Here is a 23,211-nt window from a genome sequence, read left to right as displayed (position 1 = left end):
CTGCTTTTGCTGCTTCCCTTAAGTTTTGGTATGTTGTGTTTTCATTTTTGTTTGTCTCAAGATATTTTTTATTTCCATTTTGATTTCTTCTTTGATCCATTGGTTGTTCAGGAGTGTGTTTTTTAATTTCCATGTATTTGTGAATTTTTCAGCATTCCTCCTCTTATTGATTTCTAGTTTCATATCATGTGATTGGACATGATACTTAGTATGACTTCAATCTTCTTGAATTTGTTGAGCCTTGTTTTGTGGCCTAACACATAACCTATCCTAGAACATATTCCATGGGTGCTTGAGAAGAATGTATTATGCTGCTGTTGGTTGGAATGTTCTGTATATGTCTGTTAGGTCGTTTGGTCTATAATGTTGTTCAAATCCACTGTTTACTCATTGATATTTTCTCTAGACAACTGATCCATTGTTAACAGTGAGGTATTAAAGTCCTAAACTATTATTGTATTGCTGTTTATTTCTCCTTTTAATTCTGTTATTATTTGCTTTGTATGTTTAGGTGCTCCAATTTGAATGCATAAGTATTTACAATCGTTATATCTTCTCCATAGATTGATCCCTTTATCATTATGTGATGACCTTCTTTGTCTCTTTTGAACACTTTCAACTTAAAGTATATCTTGTCTGATATAAATATAGCTACCCCTGGTTTCTTTTGGTTACTATTTGCTTGAAATATCCTTTTCCATCCCTTCACTCTATGTGTGTCCTTAAAGCTGAAGTGAGTCTCTTGTAGGCAGCACATCATTGGATCTTTTTTTTTTAATCCATTCAGCCATTCTATGTCTTTTGAATGCAGAATTTAATCTATTTATATTTAATTATTGATAGGTAAGAACTTACTTGCCATTAAATTTTTTTTCTGACTGTTTTGTAGATCCATTTTTCCTTGCTTATCTTTTTGCTGTCTTCCTTTGCAGTTTGATGACTTTTTGTAGTGGTATGCTATGAGTCCTTTATCATAATCTTTTGTGTACCTATTATAGATTTATTCTTTGGGTTACTATGAAGCTTACATATAATATATACATGTCTGGATCATCTATCCATTGTTGAGAATAGGGTAGTATAGTCCCCAACCATTATTTTATTTTAAGCTAAAAACAACTTAACTTCTAGAGCATACATAAACTTTATACTTTTACTTATCCCTTCCTTACAACTTAGGTTATTGATGTTATAATTTATATCTTTTCAATTTTATGTATCCAATATCAAATTATTGTAGTTGTGGGTATTTTTAATACATTTATGTTTTTTACTTTTAATCTAGAGTTGTAAGTGAGTTATACACCACCATTATAATATTAGAGAATCTGACTTTGACTATATATTTGCCATTACCAGTGAGTTTTACACATCCCTATTTGTTTGTGATGTTAATTAGCATCCTTTTATTTCTACTTGAAGAAGGCACTTTGGCATTTTTTGTAAGGCAGTTCTAGTGGTAGTGAAGTCCCTCAGCTTTTGTTTGTTCAGGAATATCTTTATCTCTCCTTCATTGGTAAAGGATGGCTTTGCCAGTTATAATAGTATTCTTAATAGACAGTTTCTTTCTTTCAGTATTTTGAATATATCATCACCCCACTCTCTGTTGGCCTGCAAAATTTCAGTGGAGAATTATGCTGTATAATCTCATGCGGGTACCGTTGTATGTGATGAGGTGGTTTTCTTTTGCTGCTTTCAAAATTCTCTTCTTGTTTTTGACTTTCAAATTTAATTATAATGTGCTTCTTTTCAGGTGTTACCTACTTGGGGTATTTTGGGGCTCATGAATCTGAGTATACATTTCTCTCACAGTATTTGGAAAGTTTTCAGTCATTATTTCTTTTTCTTTTTGTGTGTTTGAGAGAGTGTAGGGAATTGGTTTTATTGTGAAAAGTTAAAAACATACAGAAAGCAATAGAAAATGAAGAGATAAAATCTTGTGTCCACAACCCAACTTTATCTGCCATATTTACTTTAGGGTTTTTCCCCCAGTATTATTGAGATATATGTTGTCATATAGAACTGTATAAGTTTAAGGTGTATGAAACAATGATTCAACTTATATACTTCATTAAATGATTACCACAGTAAGTTTAGTGAACATCCTTCATCTCATATAGATCCAACATTTCAAAAAATAGAAAAAAAATTTTCTTTGTGATGAGAACTCACGATTTACTCTCTTAAACAACTTTCATTTATAACATACAGCAGTGTTAATCTTCTTTGTTATGTTTTATGTTATGCCCCTAGTACTTATTTATCTTATAACTGTAAGTTTGTACCTTTTGACTACCTTCATCTAATTCCTCCTCCCCCAACTCCTGCCTCTGATAGCCACAAATCTGATCTCTTTTCCTATGAATTTGTTTGCTTGTTTCTGTTTGCCTTTGAAGTATAATTTACCTACAAAACTATGTTAGCTCCTGGTACACAGCATTGTGATTCAATATTTCTATAGATTTCAGAATGATCACCATAATAAGCCCAGTTGTCATCTGTCACCACACAAAGATACTACATAATTATTGACTATATTCCCACAAGGTACATTTTATACCTGTAACTCATTTATTTTGTAACTGAAACTTTGTACCTCTTAAATTCCATCAGTTATTTCTCTCTTCCCACAAACCCCCTCCTCTCTAGCAACAACTAGTTTGTTCTCTGTATCTATTACTCTGTTTCTGTTAGGTTATGATTGTTCCTTTGTTTTGTTTTTAAGATTCTACACATAAAAAAAGTCATACAGTATTTGTCTTTGTCTGACTTATTTCACTTAGCATAATACCCTTTGGGTCCATCCATGTTGTTGAAAATGGCAAGATTTCATTCTCTTTTATGGCTGATTAATATTCCATTGTATATATATACTACATCTTCTTTATCCATTCACCTATCAGTGAGCACTTAGGATGCTTCCATATCTTGGCTATTGTAAATAATGCTGCAATGAACATAGGGGTGCATATATCTTTCTGAATTAGTGTTTTCATTTTCCTCAGATAAATACCCAGAAGTAGAATTGCTGGATCATATGGTAGCTCCAGTTTTAATTTTTTGAGGAATCTCCATATTGTTCTCCATAGTGGCTGCACCAATTTATGCTGCCACCAACAGTGCACAAGGGTTCCCTTCTCTCCACATCCTTGCCAACATTTGCTATTTGTTGTTTTTTTGATAACTGCCATTCTGACAGGCATGAGGTGATATCTCATTGTGATTTTGATTTGCATTTCCGTGATGATTAGTTTTGTTGAGCTTTTATTTTATTTTATTTTTATTTTTTTAACATCTTTATTGGAGTAAAATTGCTTTACAATGGTGTGTTAGTCTCTGCTTTATAACAAAATGAATCAGTTATACATATACATATATCCCCATATCTCTTCCCTCTTGCGTTGATGTTGAGCTTTTAATATGCTTGTTGGCCATGTGTATGTCTTCTTTGGAAAAATATCTATTAAGGTCCTCTGTCCATTTTTAAATCAAGCTCTTTATTTTTTGATGTTGAGTTGTATGAGTTCTTGTATATTTTGGATATTAACTCCTTGTCAGATATCATTTGCAATATCTTCTACCGTCCAGTAGGCAACTTGTTGATAGTTTTCTTCAATGTGCAAAAGCTTTTTAGTTTGATGTAGAACCATCTGTCTATTTTTGCTTTTGTTTCCTTTGCCTGAGGAGACATATCCAAAACAGTATTGCTAAGATTTATGTCAAAGAGCATATTTCCTATGTTTTCTTCCAGAAGTACTATGGTTTCAGGTCTTATGTTTAAGTCTTTAATCCATTTTGCGTTTAGTTTTGTACATGGTGTGAGAAAGTAGTCCAGTTTGATTGTCTTGTATATAGCTGTCCAGTTTTCCTACTTATTGAAGAGGCTGTACTTTCCCCATTGTATATTCTTGCTTCCTTTGTCATAGATTAATTAACCCTGTATAAGTGTGGGTTCATTTCTGGGCTCTTTATTCAGTTCCATTAATCTATGTATTTTTGCCTGTGTCATACTGTTTTGATTACTGTAGCTTTGTAGTATAGTTTGAAATCAGGGAATGTGATATCTTCTGTTTTCTTCTTTGTTCTCAAGATCGTTTTCACTATTCAGAGTCTTTCGTATTTCCACACAGATTTTAGAATTATTTGTTCTAGTCCTGTGAAAAATGCAAGTGGTATTTGATAGGGATTACACTGAATCTCTCAATTGCCTTGGGTAGCATGGTCATTTTAACAACATTAATTCTTCCAGTCCATGACCATGGTATATCTTTCCATCTGTTGTGTCATCTTCAATTTCTTTCATCAGTGTCTTTCAGTTTTCTGAGTACAGATTTTTAACCTCCTTGGATTTATTCCCAGGTATTCCATTCTTTTTGATGCAGTTGTGAATGGGATTGTTTTCTTAATTTTCTTTCTGATAGTTCATTGTTAGTGTATAGAAATGAAACAGATTTCTGTATATTAATTTTGTATTCTGCAAGTTTACTGAATTCATTGATAAATTCTAGTAGCTTTTTGGTTGCATCTTTAGTATTTTCTATGTACAGTACCATGTCATCTGCAAACTGACATTTTTACTTCTTCCTCTCCTTTTTGGATTTATTTTATTTCTTTTTCTTATCTGATTGCTGTAGCTAGAACTTTCAATACTATGTTGAATAAAAGTGGTGAGTATCCCTTAATATTTACTGTGGATATAAATGATTTTACTACTTTTGTCTTTTAACCTTCCTAGTAGCTTTATAAGTGGTTGGGCTAGTACCTTTACTGTATATTTTACTTTACCAATGTGATTTTTCCTTCCATACTTTTCATATTTCTAGTCACGGCCTTTTCTTTTCTGCTTAGAGAACTCTAACATTTCTTGCAAAGCTGGTTTCATGGTGCTGAATGCTTTTAGCTTTTGCTTGTCTGTTAAACTTTGATCTCTCCTTCAAATCTGAATGAGAGCCTCACCAGGTAGAGTATTCTTGATTTTAGGTTTTTCCCTTTCATCACTTTAAATATATCTTGCACTTCCTTCTGGTCTGCAGAATTTCTGCTGAAAATCAGCTCATAGCCTTATGGGTTTCCTTTGTACATAACTTGTTGCTTTTCCCTTGTTGCCTTTTTTTTGCAGTACACGGGCCTCTCACTGTTGTGGCCTCTCCCGTTGTGGAGCACAGGCTCCGGATGTGCAGGCTCAGCGGCCATGGCTCACGGGCCCAGCCGCTCTGTGGCATGTGGGATCTTCCCAGACCTGGGGCACGAACCCATGTCCCCTGCATCGGCAGGCGGACTCTCAACCACTGCGCCACCAGGGAAGCCCCTCCCTTGTTCCTTTTAATATTCTCTCTATCTTTAATTTTTGCCAGTTTAATTACAATGTGTCATGATGTGGTCCTCTTTGGGTTGATCCTGTTTGGGACTCTCTGTACAAATTGGACCTGAGTATCTGTTTCCTTTCCTAGGTTAGGAAAGTCTTCAGCTATTATACCTTATAAAATGTTCTTTGTCCCTTTCTCTCTCCCTTCTCGTTCTAGACCCCTATATTGCAAATGTTAGGATGCTTGATGTTGCCCCAGGGTTTTCTTATACTGTCCTCATTTTTTAAATTCTTTTATTTGTTCAGCTTCAGTGATTTCCACTACTCTGTCTTCCAGTCTGCTGATCCATTCCTGTCTCATCTAATCTACTATTGATTCCTCTAGTGTATTTTTTATTTCAGTTATTGTATTCTTCAGCTTTGTTTGGTTCTTCTCTATATTTTCTAACTCTTTGTTAAAAACTTCTAACTTCTCACTCTGTTCATCTAATCTTCTCCTGAGTTCTTTTTTTGAGGCATGCAGGATCTTTCATTGCGGCGCGCGTTCTCTTCATCACGGCACTTGGGCTTCTCTCTAGTTGTGGCATATGGGTTTTTTTCTCTCTCTAGTTGTGGCAGGCGGGCTCCAGGGCATGTGGGCTCTGTAGTTTGTGACATGCAGGTTCTCATTGAGTCGCATGAGCTCAGTAGTTGTGGCATGTGGGCTTAGTTGTCCCGCAGCATGTGGGATCTTAGTTCCCCAACCAGGGATTGAAACTGCATCCTCTGCATTGGAAGGCAGATTCTTTACCATTTGACCACCTGGGAAGTTCCTTCTCCTGAGTTCTTTGAGCATCTTTATGATTATTACCTTAAACTCTTTACTGGGTAGATTGCTCATCTCCAATTCATTTAGTTCTTTTTTTGGTTTTTATCTTGTTCCTTCATTTGGAACATATTTCTTTGTCACCTCATTTTGCCTAATTTTCTGTTTTTATTCCTACATATTTGGTAAGTTGGTTATGTTTCCCAGTCTTGGAGAAGTGGCCTTATGTAGGAAATGTCTTATGGGACCCAGAAGTGCACTCCCCTCTGGTCAGTAGAGCTATATGCTCTGGGAGTGCCCTCTATGTTGGCTGTGTGGTTAGTTCTGTTATGGTGGGCTGACTACTGTGGGCACAATTGTGGGTGGGGCTGGCCTCCAATATGGTTGGTTTTCAGGCCCTGCCTTGTATGGAGACTGCTGGCTACTTGTGGGTGGGGCTGGGTGCTGGTGTGGCTGACTGCACAGCCAGAGGAGTTCCTGTCCTGGTTTTGGCTCAATGGTGGGTAGAGCTGTGGCCCAGGGGATCCTGGGACTGGTGCCCACCCACCTGTGGGTGAGGCTTGGTCCTGTCGCTAGTGCCAGCCTACTGATGGAAGACACCATGTCCTGGGGTTTCTGGCTGTGGAGCCAGGAGTCCCAGAGCTGTTGTTGGCCTGTTGGTAGGTGGTTCCAGGGTCCAGGAATACCTGGGATTAGTGCTGGCCAATTAGTGGGAGGAACCAGGTCCTAGGGTCTCTGGCTTCAGGGCCCTGGGGTCCTGGAGTTGTTGCCAGCTGGAAGGTGGGTGGGGCCTGAGCTGAGGCGATCCTAGGAGTAGTGTCAGCCCACTGGTGGGTGGGGCCAATTTCGGGGCCCTCTAGTAGGTGGAGCCAGTCCCAGGGCAGCCAGGGGTTCAGGGAGGTCCTGGTGGGTGGGGCCATGTCCCTGCCCAGCTAGCTACCTGGCCTGGGGCATCCCAGGACTAGTGTTGACTGGCTGGTAAGCCAGGCTAGGTTCTGGCACTAATAAGCTAGAGAGAGAATTCCAAAATGATGCTTACCAGCACCAGTGGCCTTTTGGTGGGATGAGCTCCCCAAAGTGGCTGCTGTCAGCATCTGTGTCCCCAGGGTAAATTTCAATTGCCTCCTGCCTCTCCCAGAGGCTCTCTGAGATCAACAAGTGGGTCTGACCCAGGCTTCTTTCAAATTACTGCTTCTGCCCTGGGTCCCAAAGCATGTGAGATTTTGTGTGTGCCCTTTCTCCATAGCCCTCTGGGTCTCCTGAAAGTAAGCCCTGTTGGCCTTCAGAGCCAAATGTTCTGGAGGCTTATCTTCCTGGTGCAGGACCCTCAGGCTAAGGAGCCTGATGTGGGGCTCAGACCCCTCGTTCCTTGCAGAGGTCATCTGCGGTTGTAATTTTCCTCCCATTTGTGGGTCACCTACTTGGCAGTATGGGTCTTGGCTATACTTCATTTTTGCCCCTCTTATCCATCTAGTTGTGATTCCTTCATTAAGGAATTCCTTCATTAAGGAAAAGATGTAGAAGATCTTTTCCTTCATTAAGGAAAAGATGTAGAAGATCTTTTCTCCTAGCCTTCAGGTTGTTTTCATGGGTAGTTGCTCTGTAAATTGTTGTAATTTTGGTGTGCCTGTGGGAGGAGGTGAGCTCAGGGTCTTCCTACTACACCATCTTGGCCACCCCCCACCTCCCCACCCCCAGCCATTATTTCTTTATATAGAGTTTCTGTCCCTTTCTCTTTTCTTCTTCTGGGATTCCTATAATGTGTGTGTGTGTGTGTGTGTGTCTGTGTGTGTGTGTGTGTATACACATATATATATGTATGTATTCATAAGTCTTGTAGGCTTTCTTCACTCTTCCATTCTTTTTTCTTTTTGCTCCTCTGACTGGATAATTTCATATGACTACATTCTAGTTCATGGATTCTTCTGCTTGGTTGGTTCTGCTGCTGGAGTTGTCTATTGAATTATTCAATTAAGTCATTATATTCCTCAGCTCTTGGATTTCTGGCTTTTTTTTTATGGTTTCTATTTCTTTGTTGAACTTCTCATTTTGTTAATGGATTGTTTTCCTAATTTTTTTAAGCTGTCTTTGTATTCTTGTAGTTCACTGAGCTTTTTTAAGAGGGTTATTCTGAATTCTTTGTTAGATAGTTCATAGATCTCCATTTCTTTACAATTAGTTATTGGAGCTTTATTAGTTTCCTTTGGTGTTGACATGTTTACTTGATATTTTATGATCCTTGATTCCTTGAATCACTATCTACACATGTGCATAAGCAGTCTCCTCTTCCAGAGTTTACGGATTCACTTCATATGGATGGTCCTTCACCAAATAATCTCAGCTTGGATTTCTGGACGAGTCAGCTGGTAGCATCCTTGGGCAGGTAGCTGTTGCTTTCAGGGTCTCTGTTTGGGCAAGGCCACTGTTTTTGCTTTTAGGTCAGGAGTAATGCTGCTGGTTGGGGTCTGCAGTTTGTTGAGCCTGCTCCACATTCCAGCAGGGCCACTGAGCTCCTTGATTGGGCAGGGCAGTTGGCTATGCTCTATGGTTAGGTAGGGCCACTAGCTGGGCTCTGCAATCACTTTTTGATGAGCAAGGTCATTGGATGTGTTCCCTGACAGGATGGTTCCCATGGCTGGACTCCTTGACTGGGCAGGGCTACTGGCTTGGTTCTGCAATCGTGTCTTGTGGGGAGGAATCTCAGGCTGTGACATCTGACTATATGGTGCTGCTGGCTGAACTCTGTGTTTAGGCAGGGCTACAGGCAGGACTTTTTAGTTGGATAGGGACTGAAGCTGTGTTCTGTAATTAGGTGGGGAAGCAGGCTGTGCCCCAAAGTTGGGCTGGGCTGTAGGCTGGGCTTCATGATCAGGTAGGTCACTGACTGTGCTCTGCTGGTGATCAAGGTCACTGCTGGGCTCTTTGGTCAGGAGGGGCCTCCAGTTGTATCCTACAGTAGGGTGGGGCTAGAGACTTTGCTCCATGGTTGGACAGGGTCACTGTCCAGGTTTTTGGTTGAGAGGGACTACAAGCTATGCTCTGTGGTTGGACAAGATCACTGGCTGAGCTCACTGCCTGAGTGAGGCTTTGGGCTGCATTCAGCAATCCATCAAGCCCATAGGATGGGCTCTGCTGTGAGAAAGACTGTAGGCTGGGCTCTGTGGCTGGGTGGTATTGTAGGCTGTGTTCTAAGGTTGTCCAGAGTCACTGTTAAGGCTCCCTGGTTATGCAGGGCCAGAGGCTATACTTCACTGTTGGGCAGGACTGCTGGCTTCATTCCTGCCCAAGCACGGCTGTAGGATGGGCTCTGCAGCTGCCCAGATTCTCTGGTATGGCTTCCTGGTTTGGTGAGACTGGAGGCTATACCGAGCAGCTGGGCATGGCTTCACATTTGCTCCCTGCCTGTGTGGGTCTGTAGTGTAGGCTCTATGGCCACGACAGTCCACTGGGTGGTGATCCAAATCAGGAAGAACTGTACATCAAGCTCCCTGGCCAGATGGGGCCATTGACTTGGCTCTACAGATGGACTCACTGCTTGAGTGCTGCTGCATATGTGACTGTAGCATTGGCTGTGAGCCTGCCTGGGTTCTCTGTTTATGCTTCCTGGTCAAGCAGGATTGGGAGCTATATTCAGCAGTAGATAGGGATTCAAATTTGGTTTCCTGCCTGCGTAGGGCCATAGAATGAGCTCCACAGCTGGCATAGCTTGCTGGCTGGTGGCCTGAAACAGGCAGAAAAGACCACTGTACTCCCCAGCCATACAGGAACACAAACTCAGCTCTGCAGATGGGCAGAGTTACTGGCTGGGATCTCTGCTTGAACACAGCTGGGAGGAGGAATGTGGTCTGGCAAGATCTGAGTATTGGTTGCTATAAGCCCTGCTCCTCTTCTCCATTTCTATCTGATCATCAGTGGTCAAACCCTGCAGAGTTCCCCAAGTGGGCCTCCTGGGAAGCACTTCACAATGTTAATGGACCTGGACATCCATCTTGGGCTCTCTTTTACTCAATAGAGAAACCATAGGCCCAGGAGGGCCCTCTTGGTGTTGGCACTGTGCTGGTCTGAGGGAGGGGTAAGGTGGTCAGAATGTAGCAGCTCTTCCTACCCTTCTAATGCGGTCTTTCTCAGTCTCTGTGGTCTAAGGGGATGCTTCAACCTCACCCCTGGGTTCTGGGATTTTCACAATGGTGTCTTGTCTATGGATAGTTGCTAGTTGATCTTCTTGTGAGAGGGACTAAAGTTGGGAAAAACATATATTGTTGTCTTGATGATATTGCTGCCTTTTTCCTTCTTAATGAGAACATTCTGTTAATAAAAATTTCATCATCCCAAGAGTTTTGGCAGGGAATAAATGGAATGAAAGTTTTAGTGTCCACCCAATGTAGCCTCCCAGAATCCATGGATCATTCTACTTGTGGTGGTAAATGAGTTGCTTGGTTCACTGCTTTAGTGGTGCCTTAAGCATAAATCCAAATTTCAAAAATATATATCTGTTATATATAACAGATTACATACCTCTTAACTCTCTTTCTTTTGAAGCAATTGGTAGGTCTACTATACATATAGCACACTTGATGACCCATTCATGACCCATGGACTTTATTAATATCATGGTGCATGTGTCATTCTCTGATGGAAGGACTAGACTGGAGAGAACTGCAAGCTCACTTGCCTACAGATGCTGAAGTACTTAGGCCAAGTTTTCTCACAAGCCCACAAAGGTATTCCTGTAATACAGCACTGCAAAACATGCTGCCTTATACGTGGAAGGGGATTATCTGCTTCTTTGGATTGATGGAAGTTATTTCAGAGAGGGATCATTAACAAGTTTTCTGCTTGCTGCAGTCTAGAACTCAAATCCATAGGCCATACTCACACTCAGCCTAAAAAGACATTACTGAATTGAAGGAAATCTTGCCCATTAACATGTTAAAATTCCATGAGCTTGGCATAAGGGAAGAGGAAATTATGGATGGCAAATTCACAAGACTCACTTTTCTGCTTGCTAGGTAATCATACACAGGTAAGAGTAATATAAATATATTTTCCTTGAAAGGTAAGCTACTGTTACCAATGTCAAGGTGGAAAACAAGACTGCAGTTGTTGCGGCAAATAAATATAGGTAATAACAGCACTGCTAAAACTAGAGATCATGCCAAGCTACAGGTTATAGGGATGACTTTACATAAGGCCAGAAAGGATGTATCATTACTTTAGATTCAGGTTCTGAGCACAGTTTTTCAAAACTAGAAATAACATCCTTTGCAGATTTGAATTTCAATTTGGCAGTGAAGTCACTTTGTTTTCCTGCTGATTCACCCAGAACATGCCAAAGAAAGAACCAGTAAAAATGTTCATGAAGTTTTTGATAAATAAAGCAGAAGACTGGTTTTTGAGGCTTTTCTGACTGACTTCCCTAAACTTTTCTTGAATTCGGAAGATGAAACCGCACTCCTTCAGGCTCTGAAGGTCAGGATAGACCAGCTATGACTTCTCCAGGAAATGAGTAATTGGAAGACCAGGGGACTCATTTCTGGAGGTCTGGAGGAACGTTTCATCCAGAAACTGTAGGTGGGGTTTTTCCCCACAAAAGGCTTCAGGGAGTTCCAGAGGCATGTGCAGACTTGAAATGGGAATAGCCAAGCTAACACAAGATTTCCCTGGAGATTCTGCCAATTCTCTCAGCTCTCACCCTGGTTTTCCCCACCCAGACAGACTGGTCTTTTCCATTACTTTTTATTCTTTTCTTCTCTTATTTTCAACTCATTGCCTAACCATTCCTCCCCACAAATGCCAAATCTTAATACCCATGCAAAAACCTGAGAATTCTTAAATAAGCATCACTCAGAATTTTCTTTTCCTGGAAGACAGGGAAGGAGACTGCTGTCATGCTGTTTGTAAGTCTCACACCCAAGCCACAGCCATGGAGAGCTCATAAGAATCATTGTTGGGAGAGGGATGCATTCATAATTCTTCAGAAATTTGTGTTCTTTTTAGAAAGAAGTTTATCATTTTAGTGTTAAAATGCAGTTAAGTAGCTTCATTTCCTTCCTTCCTTCAACCAAAATGTATTGTGCACCTGCTATATGCCAGGCACGGTGTTAGGAGAGGTTTTGATGGAGAACACTGTCACTGCCCACAGAGATTCTTAGCGTTTAGTGAAGAAAATAAGTAAGAAAAACAGTAACTACAATATATTGCTGAAAAAACAATGAGAGATGTATATTCAGTCAGTATGCCATGGATAGTTAAGGAAGGTTACCAGGAGTTGGGGGCCCAATCCCTGGAGTCCTGAATGCTGAATAGTGGTTAATGAGGAGAGTCTGTGTGTGTGTACCCACACATGCTCTCCCATAGCATCCTAAACTTCTTCATAGCTCTCCTTCCAGTTGTTCAGTGTTTCCCTTTCCCACTAGATCGTGATACTCAATATTCACTACATTGTTTTCAAGCAAAGCCTTGGGCTCAGGGTCTCCATACAAGCATATGGCAAACTGATTAACTGTCCTCTCCCCAGCAAAAGGTGATGAGACAGCAGTAAGACCACTGAGGAGATAAGCTGCTGGGATTTTAGAACTTGGGGAATTTCTGGTGTTGCTAAGTTTTAGAAAGTCTGGAGTTATCACTAAAAGCCATTTTCTAAAGCTTATTACACAGCAATATGATTGGGTAGGCAGAAGAATGAAGCAGGCCAAGCTTTCTTCCGTAATCTCTTTCCTCTCTCTGGTACCCCCGATTTTTCTTCTCCCTTCCCCACCTGCTTTCTTCCCAACTTTCAGGAAAGAATCAGTAGAATCAATTCTTCTTTGTGGTTATGTTTAATTGTTTACATCTCACAGGAACATGTGTATTTCAGTAAATGTCAGTGTCTTCGTTCAGAAGTCTGAATCTGTACTGGAATGTATTGGAAAATTAGGAGGAAGATAGGAGGGAAACTTTCTGGTGCCCTCAGGCTCACCCTAGTAAGCAAACACCTATTCTGACCATCCTATCCATTCCTTCAAGGAATGATCTCGACACTTAGTGACACTAAGGGCTAAAGCAGAAACCTATACCACACACCTTCAACTGTAGGTCAGATTCCATTGAGGTGAATTCCAAGGGCTGCCCACATTCTTTAGCTCTTTTGGAATGTAGTTGTATTTGGTGCTAGGCAAACTGAGTAAACTTAGCACTGGTTTAGAAATAGATGATGTAATGGGACAGATGATCTCAAAATTTTCCAACTCAAATTCTGTGAATTCTATAAGTTAGATCCCTATTAAATTCTACTTCTGACCTGGGGATAAGGTTAGTAAAATTTTTAAAAAGCTTAAGTTTGTCTTTTTTCAACTCATTTTCTATGATACAGTAATGCATGACAATGTTATAAAATCCACGATATTATGAGTATATAAAATGTGAAGTAAATCTCCCTGCCACCCCTGGTTTCTTTTCCCAGAGTCAAACACTGTTAATATTTTCCTGTAGATTCTCCCAGATATTTTCTATGCATATGCAAAATCCTAGTCTTTTTAAACTAAAAATGTTCCCATTATACAGTACTGTTAGAAACAGATGCAAGGAAAAATATATTTTATATTTTGATGTATTTAACTTATTCTTTCTAGTGTCTCTCTTGTTAAAATTGTTTTTTAAAAATGGTTTTATTACAATACACATATAAACAACACTTATGTAAATGATTCTTGGATCATTTACATAGACATGGGACTTTTTGGAACATTTGATTTTTACTGGTTATTGAATTCTTTTCAAAACACACATTAGCCTTAGATATATTTACATTAAATTAAAAGTTAGCAAATTAATGACAAGAATGTATTTTTAATCTGTCTTCAGAAAGGAGCACACATGTCAGATGGTTTGTATTCAGTGCTGATGTTTCACTAATGGATCCATATTGTTTTATAAAATGCATAGTTTCAAAAAATTTCATCAGTGTGCTCAGTGTGCTCCCTTGAAGCTGTGACGATTTGAGATATTAGTAACTTCCTGGCATGATGCTTTTTTGAAAGAACCACCCTAGCTCTATTCTGTGTTTTATGAATGACAAATCAGATAATATTAGGAAAATATTACGACATAGTTAATAGCAATTATCAGATAAGATCCGTGGGATTTTTGTTTTGTTGATTTCTAAGGAGAAGAATCCCAGGGAAGTGACTGTTTAGCTTCCTGAAATGCCTTTTAACAAGCCTTTTTTGGCCTTATGGAATGCCTAACTCCAAGCTCTTCATTGTTGCTAAATGCTAAGCTCTGTAAGTCAGCCAGACCTCCTGTTGCCCAAATTTGATCCCATTAACCAGATAGTTGCTGGGTTTCCACTTCGACCTGAAATGACTCTCCCAGAGACTAGAATGGGGCATTTTGAGATGAAAAAACCCAACCTCTGCATAAAGTCCTTATATGAGCAATGGGGTATGTCCCTGAAAAGAGTAAAACAGCTTGTTCTTATGAACAGTAGTTTGTTGCTTCCCCTTCTGAAATCCGGGTAGAAGACAAAGAACACAGTGGGTGCAATGACACTAGTGCACATGGGGCTGCAGCTGGGGAGATTGGGGTTTTCCTGAACGTACACATCCTCTAGAAGGCATCCAGATGGATAGAAACTTAGGAACTTTTCCTTCTAGTATCAGGAGGCATATGATCTGCATTTGCTGATACATGGGACACAAGAGCAGCCCTTCAACATTAGGTGAAGAGAGCTGCCTCTGTTTTCTTCCCAGTAGGATGTAAGGGGCAGCTAGAGCTGTAAAACCTATGTAGAGAATGGACTTGAAGATATGGAGAGGGGGAAGGGTAAGCTGTGACAAAGTGAGAGAGTGGCATGGACATATATACACTACCAAATGTAAAATAGATAGCTAGTGGGAAGCAGCTGCATAACACAGGGAGATCAGCTCAGTGCTTTGTGACCACCTAGAGGGGTGGGATAGGGAGGGTGGGAGGGAGGGAGACGCAAGAGGGAAGAGATATGGGAACATATGTATATGTATAGCTGATTCACTTTGTTATAAAGCAGAAACTAACACACCATTGTAAAACAATTATACTCCAATAAAGATGTTAAAAAAATAAAATAAAAAGTCATTCTTAAATGAAAAAAAAAAAAAACCTATGTAAGAGCCTCTCGGGGATCTAGAGAAGGAGAACAGAGGTGGGGAAGAGAGTGGACTAAAGGAGGCTTAAGAAAAGGTGTTTATACAGGGAACTCTATTCGGTGCTCTGTAATGACCTATATGGGAATGGAGTCTAGAAGAGAGTGGACATAGGTATATGTATGGTTGATTCACTTTGCTTATAGCAGAAACTAACACAACATTATAAATCAACTATACCCCAATAAAAAAATTAATTAAAAAAAAGAAAATGGGCTTGCATTTTTGTGGGTGGGGAATCATATGTAGAAGTTAAGTGATTGAAAATTAACATTTTAAAGTATATTGGATCTAGGAAAATTAGGGGCCACATCAACAGATAGGGAAAACTACAGCAACAATAAAAATGAAAGTGGGAAACTTGTTTACAGCTTTTTTTTTAATACATGAGAATTCGACCTATGATGGCTTCCACATTATAGAAACAATCGTGTGTTGAGAAGCAAAATTACAAAATGGAAAGAAGCATAGAAAGAAATTCAGATACTAAATGCTGGATAAATTGGCATATGCTGACTCTGAAGAAAATCTGGAATCATGGTGGAGCAGACTGTTACACTGGTGGCCTCCAATGAAACACACCTCCCAGTATTCATGCCCTTGTGTAGTTCTCTCCAAAACTGACTCGGGCTTGGCCATCTGACTGGCTTGGATGAATGGAACATCAATGAGCAAGATGACACAGAGACTCGATAAACCCTTCACTTGTCCTTTTGGAACAACCCTTGGTACTTGTCCTTTTGGAACACTCCAGCTTGGAAGCATTGTTGTAAAGACACTTGAGTTAGACTATGGAATGAGGAGAGGACACGAGGAGAGAGACTCTAGAGGGTGAAAGGCCACTTTCCATGTTACTGACTTAGCCAGACCCCCAGATGAATGCAGGTACTTGAGTAACAATAACTATACTACATAGAGCAAAAGGACTTCCCAGTTGCTGCCAGTCGACCCACAGAATCACAAGAATAATGAATTATTGTTGTGTTGACACTATGTTTTAGTTTATTATGCAGCACTAGATACCTGAAACAAATAGTCATGTAAACACCCTCATTTTATTAAAGAGGAAGCTGGAACAGAAAGTGACCAAAGGATTTGCCCAAAGTCCTACAACTAATTAGTGGCAGAACTGGTACTAAAATTCAAATCTCTTGATAGCCAGTTAAGTGCTTCCTCCCCTACATGAGCCAAAATGTTACTATTAACATACATCACTTACTGAAGAATTTCTGTGTGCCAGGCACTGTGTGAAGCATTTTACATTCACTGAGGCAGGTACTATCATTAGCCCCATTTTACAAGCCAGGAAACCAAAGCTCAGAGAATAATTTGTCTGAAGTCACACAGCAGGTAAATGATAGAGCTGGGCTTCTAATCCAGCACTCTGACTTCAGAGATATTTATCTTAAGTACTGTGTTATAAGAATGATGAAATATAGGTTAATTAACCTTGAGTAAAATGAACAGCCTACACAACAACTGATTTAACTCATCTCTGTCTTCTTGATCACTCATTCGAATTGAAAAATAATTGATTCCCAGCAGCTACAATTGTTGAGAATTAAATCAGTTGGCTCTTGGTCCAGTTCAGAAGGTGTGTGTAGATTTAGTCTGCCACTTTGAGACTTTGGAAACTGGCATTAACACCTTGTCACTACTTAAATGTTTGGCAAAATGATCTTTTTCTGTAAGTTCACATTATAACTTAAGTCCATGGCTTTTTGCAACAAAAGTATCCATATGGGATTTTCTCAGTTACATTTGAATGATTGATATGTTGTTTAGCAAGAAATGTTTGCTTCATAAGGAGCCTTAAAAATGCATGTCTTTTATGTTTGAAAAAATGTTTTTGGCAAAAGAAGTAAGTCATTCAAGTATACCTCCTCTGTAAAGCCCTCCCCGAAAAATCCCAGTCCTTAATGGCTCACTCCTTTTTCATTCTCTTTATTTAATATATATTAAATCATATTGAATACTATTATATACCAGGTGCAAAGAGCATAAAAATTAACAAAATAGAGTCTGACTTTAAGGGATTCAAAACAATGGCAATATAAGTTGATAAGTCCTATAACAAAGGTATGGATTAAGTCCTCTTCATCTTCATTAAGCAAGTTTTGATTAAGTGCTGACATTGTGACAGATAGAGAGCTAGGTGACAGGTGAACCAGCCAGATAGTTCCTGTCTTCAAGATGCCACAGTCCAGTTTTAGGAGGAGCTTCAAGATGGTGGAAGAGAAAGACGTGTAGATCATCTTCCTCCCCACAAATACATCAAAATACAACTACACGTGGAAAAACTCCTACAGAACACCTACTGAATGCTGGCAGAAGACCTCAGACCTCCCAAACGGCAAGACTCTCCCCACGTACCTGGGTAGGACAAAAGAAAAAAGAAAAACAGAGACAAAAGAATAGGGAGAAGACCTGCACCTCTGGGAGGGAGCTGTGAAGGAGGAAAGGTTTCCACACACTAGAAAGTCCCTTCGTGGGCAGAGACTGCGGGTGGTGGAGGGGAGAAGCTTCGGAGCCACGGAGGAGAGCACAGCCACAGGGGTGCGGAGGGCAGAGCAGAGAGATTCCCGCACAGAGGATCGGTGCCGACCAGCACTCACCAGTCCGAGAGGCTTGTCTGCTCACCCGCCGGCGGGGCCTGGGAGCTGAGGCTCGGGCTTTGGTCGGAGTGCAGGGAGAGGACTGGGGTTGGTGGCGTGAACACAGACTGAATGGGTTAGTGCACCATGGCTAGCCGGGAGGGAGTCCGGTAAAAAAGTCTGGACCTGCCAAAGAAGCAAGAGACTTTTTCTTCCCTCTTTGTTTCCTGGTGCGTGAGGAGAGGGGATTCAGAGCGCCGCTTAAAGGAGCTCCAGAGACGGGTGCGAGCCGTGGCTATCAGCGCGGACACCAGAGACGGGTGTGAGACACTAAGGCTGCTGCTGCCACCACCAAGAAGCCTGTGTGCGAGCACAGGTCACTATCCACACCCCCCTTCTGGGGAACCTGTGCAGCCCGCCACTGCCAGGGTCCCGGGATCCAGGGACAACTTTCCAGGGAGAACGCATGGCGAGCCTCAGGCTGGTGCAACGTCATGCTGGCCTCTGCCGCCGCAGGCTCGCCCCGCGCTCCCTACCCGTCCCTCCCTCAGGCCTGAGTGAGCCAGAGCCCCCGAATCAGCGGCTCCTTTAACCCCGTCCTGCCTGAGCGAAGAACAGATACCCTCAGGCAACCTACACGCAGAGGCGTGTCCAAATCCAAAGCTGAACCCCAGGAGCTGTGCGAACAAAGAAGAGAAAGGGAAATCTCTCCCAGCAGTCTCAAGAGCAGCAGATTAAATCTCCACAATCAACGTGATGTACCCTGCATCAGTGGAATACCTGAAGAGACAACGAATCATCCCAACTTGAGGAGGTGGACTTTGGGAGCAACGATATATATATTTTTTCCCTTTTTCTTTTTCTGAATGTGTATGTGTATGCTTCTGTGTGTGATTTCGTCTGTATAGCTTTGCTTTTACCATTTCTCCTAGGGTTCTGTCTGTCCTTTTTTTTTTTTTCCTTTTTTAGTATAATTTTTAGCACTTGTTATTACTGGTGGATTGGTTTTTTGGTTTGGTTGCACTCTTCTTTCTTTTTTTTTTTTTACTACTTATAAAAATTTTTGTAAATAATTTTTTATTTTAATAACTTTATTTTATTATATTTTACTCTATTTTATTTTATCTTCCTCTTTCTTTCTTTCTTTTTTCCTCCCTTTTACTTGGAGCTGTGTGGATGACAGGCTCTTGGGGCTCCAGCAAGGCATCAGGGCTGTGCCTTTGAGGTGGGAGAGCCAACTTCAGGACACTGGTCCACAAGAGACCTCCCAGCTCCACGTAATATCAAATGGCGAAAATCTCCCACAGATCTCCATCTCAACGCCAAGACCCAGCTCCACTCAACAACCAGCAAGCTACAGTGCTGGACACCCTATGCCAAACAACTAGCAAGACAGGAACACAACACCACCCATTAGCAGAGAGGCTGCCTAAAATTATAATAAGGCTGCAGACACCCCAAAACACACCACCAGACGTGGACCAGCCCACCAGAAAGCCAAGATCCAGCCTCATACACCAGAGCACAGGCACTAGTCCCCTCCACCAGGAAGCCTACACAACCCACTGAACCAACCTTAGCCACTGAAAGGCACCAAAAACAATGGGAACTACGAACCTGCAGCCTGTGAAAAAGAGACCCCAAACATGGTAAGTTAAGCAAAATGAGAAGACAGAAAAACACACAGGGTATGAAGGAGCAAGGCAGAAACCCACCAGACCTAACAAGTGAAGAGGAAATAGGCAATCTACCTGAAAAAGAATTCGGAATAATGATAGTAAAAATGAACCAAAATCTTGATAATAGAATGGAGAAAATACAAGAAACGTTTAACAAGGACCTAGAAGAACTAAACAGCAAACAAAAAGTGATGAACAACACAAAAAATGAATTTTAAAATTCTCTAGAAGACATCAGCAGCAGAATGACTGAGGCAGAAGAACGCATAAGTGACCTGGAAGATAAAATAGTGGAAATAACTACTGCAGAGCAGAGTAAAGAAAAAAGAATGAAAAGAATTGAGGAGAGTCTCAGAGACCTGTGGCACAACATTAAATGCACCAACATTCGAATTATAGGGTCCCAGAAGAAGAAGAGAAAAAGAAAGGGACTGAGAAAATATTTGAAGAGATTAGAGTTGAAAACTACCCTAATATGGGAAAGGAAATAGTCAATCAAGTCCAGGAAGTGCAGAGAGTCCCATACAGGATAAATCCAAGAAACACGCCAAGACACATATTAACCAAACTATCAAAAATTAAATACAAAGAAAAAATATTAAATGTAGTAAGGGAAAAATAATACACAAGGGAATCCCCATAAGGTTAACAGCTGATCTTTCAGCTGAAACTCTGCAAGCCAGAAGGGTCTGGCAGGACATATTTAACGTTATGAAGGAGAAAAGCCTACAACCAAGATTACTCTACCCAGCAAGGATCTCATTCAGATTTGATGGAGAAATTAAAATTTTACAGACTAGCAAAAGCTAAGAGAATTCAGTACCACCAAACCGGCTTTACAGCAAATGTTAAAGGGACTTCTCTAGTCAGGAAACACAAGAGAAGGAAAAGACCTACAATAACAAACCCAAAACATTTAAGAAAATGGTAATAGGAACATACATATCGATAATTACCTTAAATGTAAATGGATTAAATGCTCCAACCAAAAGACATACTGGCTGGATGGATATAAAAACAAGACCCATATATATGCTATCTGCAAGAGACCCACTTTAGACCTAGGGACACATACAGACTGAAAGTGAGGGGATGGAAAAAGATATTCCATGCAGATGGAAATCAGAAAAAAGCTGCAGTAGCAATTCTCATACCAGACAAAATAGACTTTAAAACAAAGACGAGTACAAGATACAAAGAAGGACACTACATAACGATCAAGAGATCAATCCAAGAAGAAGATATAACAATTGTAAATATTTATGCAACCAACATAGGAGCACCTCAATACATAAGGCAAATACTAACAGCCATAAAAGGGGAAATCCACAGTAACACAATCATAGTAGGGGACTTTAACACACCACTTTCACCAATGGACAGATCATCCAAAATGAAAATAAATAAGGAAAAACAAGCTTTAAATAATACATTAAACAAGATGGACTTAATTGATATTTATTTATAGGACATTCCATCCGAAAACAACAGAATACACATTCTTCTCAAGAGCTCATGGAACATTCTCCAGGATAGATCATATCTTGGGGAACAAATGAAGCTTTGGTAAGTTTAAGAGAAGTGAAATCTCATTAAGTATCTTTTTCGACCACAACGCTATGAGACTAGATATCAATTACAGGAAAAAATCTGTAAAGAATACAAACATATGGAGGCTAAAAAATACACTACTTAATAACCAAGAGATCACTGAAGAAATCAAGGAGGAAATCAAAAAATACCTAGAAACAAATGACAATGAAAACAGGACGACCCAAAGCCTATGGGATACAGCAAAAGCAGTTCTAAGAGGGTAGTGTATAGCAATAGAATCCTACCTTAAGAAACAAGAAACATCTCAAACAAACTACCTAACCTTACACCTAAAGCAATTAGAGAACGAAGAACAAAAAATCCCCAAAGTTAGCAGAAGGAAAGAAATCATAAAGATCAGATCAGAAATAAATGAAAAAGAAATGAAGGAAACGATAGCAGAGATGAATAAAACTAAAAGCTGGTTCTTGGAGAAGACAAATAAAATTAATAAACCATTAGCCAGACTCATCAAGAAAAAACGGGAGAAGACTCAAATCAATAGAATTAGAAATGTAAAAGGAGACATAACAACTGACTCTGCAGAAATACAAAGGATCATGAGAGATTACTACAAGGAACTATGTGCCAATAAAATGGACAACGTGGAAGAAATGGACAAATTCTTAGAAATGCACAACCTTCTGAGACTGAAGCAGGAAGAAATGGACAATTTGAACAGCCCAATCACAAGCGCCAAACTTGAAACTGTGATTAAAAATCTTCCAACAAACAAAAGCCCAGGACTAGATGGCTTCACAGGCGAATTCTATCAAACATTTAGAGAAGAGCTAACACCTATCCTTCTCAAACTTCCAAAATATAGCAGAGGGAGGAACACTCCCAAACTCATTCTACGAGGCCACCATCACCCTGATACCACTACCAGGCAAAGATGTCACAAAGAAAGAAAACTACAGGCCAATATCACTGATGAATATAGATGCAAAAATTCTCAACAAAATACTAGCAAACATATTCCAACAGCACATTAAAGGATCATACACCATCATCAAGTGGGGTTTATCCCAGGAATGCAAGGATTCTTCAATATACACAAATCAATCAATGTGGTACACCATATTAACAAATTGAAGGAGAAAAAACATATGATCATCTCAAAAGATGCAGAAACAGCTTTTGGCAAAATTCAACACCGATCTATGATAAAAACCCTCCAGAAAGTAGGCATAGAGGGAACTTTCCTCAACATAATAAAGGCCATATATGACAAACTCACAGCCAACATCGTCTTCAATGGTGAAAAACTGAAACCATTTCCACTAAGATCAGGAACAAGACAAGGTTGTCCACTCTCACCACTATTATTCAATATAGCTTTGGAAGTTTTAGCCACAGCAATCAATGCAGAAAAGGAATTAAAATGAATCCAAATCAGAAAAGAAGAAGTAAAGTTGTCACTGTTTGCAGATGACATGATACCATACATAGAGAATCCTAAAGATGCTACCAGAAAACTACTAGAGCTAATCAATGAATCTGGTAAAGTAGCAGGATACAAAATTAATGCACAGAAATCTCTGGCATTCCTATAAACTAATGATGAAAAATCTGAAAGTGAAATCAAGAAAACACTCCCATTTACCATTGCAATGAAAAGAATAAAATACCTAGGAATAAACCTACCTAAGGAGACAAAAGACCTGTATGCAGAAAATTATAAGACACTGATGAAAGAAATTAAAGATGATACAAAGAGATGGAGAGATATACCATGTTCTTGGATTGGAAGAATCAACATTGTGAAAATGACTCTACTACCCAAAGCAATCTACAGATTCAATGCAATCCCTACCAAACTACCACTGGCATTTTTCACAGAACTAGAACAAAAAATTCACAATTTGTATGGTAACACAAAAGGCCCCGAATAGCCAAAGCAATCTTGAGAAAGAAAAACGGAGCTGGAGGAATCAGGCTCCCTGACTTCAGACTATACTACAAAGCTACAGTAATAAAGACTGTATGGTACTGGCAGAAAAACAGAAAGATAGATCAATGGAACAGGATAGAAAGCCCAGAGATAAACCCATGCACATATGGTCACCTTATT

The sequence above is a fragment of the Monodon monoceros genome, unplaced genomic scaffold, assembly GCF_005190385.1.
Source record: "Monodon monoceros isolate NGI ecotype Baffin Bay Population unplaced genomic scaffold, NGI_Narwhal_1 Super_Scaffold_22, whole genome shotgun sequence".
In the NCBI taxonomy this organism is placed as follows: domain Eukaryota; kingdom Metazoa; phylum Chordata; class Mammalia; order Artiodactyla; family Monodontidae; genus Monodon; species Monodon monoceros.
This window is presented reverse-complemented; position numbering follows the sequence as displayed.